Raw genomic sequence first — 2,100 nt, 5'->3', positions numbered from 1 at the left:
TAAATATTTTAAAAAACATTAATGTTTAATTATTTGACTAATTTTGCTTACCTATATCTGTCAATCTGAACAACATATTTGATGATGAAGACATGCAATACAACAACCATTGTTAAATTTTTATTCTTTTTTATGTATTTGGTACAGGTTCTTACTGACCAGCACCCCAGCACTGGGATTACAGGTGTGCACCACCATTCCTGGACTCAGTGACTGGCTCAGCGCACCCAGGACAGGGATGGTACAGCATGTGTGGTGGGGATCAAACCCCAGTCCCTGAGCTTGCCTAAGTAGTCACTTAGTCCACTGAGCTATCTCACCAGCCCTTAAATATTTATTCTTGTTTGAAATTGTACCACGTGCACTGTCACTTGTTACTCTGTTTTTGTCTTTGTTTCTATTTGCTTTTACTCTTTAAAACAAAATAAAGAAGTCAGTTGTCTGAGAGTCATAGACTCCCTTTGAAAGAAAGAAATCCTGCCACATTGTGAGGTGTATATACAATGAGCTCTCTGCCTAGAATCAGTTTGGATGCCTCCACCACTAAGAGAGCTACCACAGACACAGTTGTAAGGCACACAGGCCATCTCTTTGCTGCAATGTCTAATTCATGATTCAGATATCCTACAGGCTGTTAAGTGGGTCCCTGATCCTGTGTAAGTACTCCCAACATCATGCCCTGCCTTTTATCAACACACAAATTACAACAGTGTCCTGTCAGTGGACTGAGTGGTGGGAGATTTAAAGAGGCTTATTTAAGCCTCCAGAATACATTCTGGGACTCAGGTTCCAAGGTTAAAATGTAAGTATCTGTCTTTTGGACTTCTGTTACAAGCTGATAGAGGGACTGAGCAATTTCACCATATCCTGCTACCCAAAGGCAACAAAAGCCTATGACTCTTAGGAATCCCTTAGCTGTTTAGAGTCTTGGGCTGTGGGAAGAAAAAAAAATGGTTTCTGTCTTCTCTAAGTCTTCAGATTACTTTGGACATGATAAGGCCCAAGCATTTTACCTCAAGGCAACAAAATTATACCTTAGGTCTAGGAATCTTATGACCACTGTCTGCTAGAAAATTCAGCAGAGCACAGGTGCTTTGGCTAGAGAGCTCTTCTGACAACAGTATATCATCTACATATTAGAAGACCTTGACTTGGGAAAATTCAAAACACACCAAGTCATGGGAGAGTACTTGCCCAGTGAGGACTGTCTCTGAACACTTGAGGAAACACAACCCAAGTCAGTTGTGAGGCCTGGTCATAGGAATTCTCAAAGGCAAAAAAATACTGGAAAAAAATATGTGCAAAGGAATAGAAGAGAAGGCATCTTTCAAGGCTAACACAGAAAACCATCCAGCATCTTCCGAGATCTGAGAAAGGAGAGTGCACAGGTTAGGTACCACAGAATGGAGTGGCGCTACTGCCTCATTTACCAACCTAAGGTCCTGTTCTGACCCATTCTCCATTGGGTTTTTGAACTCCTATGATCATCATATTGCATGAGCTGTTAGAAATTTTAAGTAAACCTTGTGTTCTTAAGTTATTCATTATAGGCAATAAAACTCTTTCAACTTTAGGCCTTAGAGAATTTTGTCTCAGGGCTGGAGATAAAGCTCAGTGGCACAGTACCTACCTGGCAAGTGCGAGGTCCTGATTTCAATTCCCAGTACCAATGAAAGAGAGTCTTGGATCGAGTGCCTGAGTTGCAGAGAATATTGTCTCTAGTGAGGGAAATAGTAGGATCTTTCAGATGCATTTGTACTGATGTACCTCTTATTGCTCTAGCTATTTAACTTGAATTGCCCACACTTCAGGATTTATTTCTGTTTGCACAAGGGGGAAGCAGTGTATCTGACCTGGGTGTATGCAGATTACAGTATTTAAACAAGACAACATATCTCTCTCCAGGAGGGGAAGTGGACTTTCAGGCATAATTAAAAGAGAATAAGTGAAGAGAAAGTCATCTTAGTTACCGCATAAGAATTGAGAAAAGTAGACTCAGGACATATGAGAACTTGTACTGTAACGTCATGTACCTTGGTAGTGTCCCAAATTTTCTGATCAAGAAGATTATGGGGCCAAAGAGGAAAGAGATCGATGATG

Source organism: Octodon degus, unplaced genomic scaffold, assembly GCF_000260255.1.
Source record: "Octodon degus isolate 3935 unplaced genomic scaffold, OctDeg1.0 scaffold00072, whole genome shotgun sequence".
NCBI lineage: Eukaryota > Metazoa > Chordata > Mammalia > Rodentia > Octodontidae > Octodon > Octodon degus.
The sequence above is the reverse complement of the archived record's forward strand: the minus strand, read 5'-3'. Positions refer to the sequence as shown.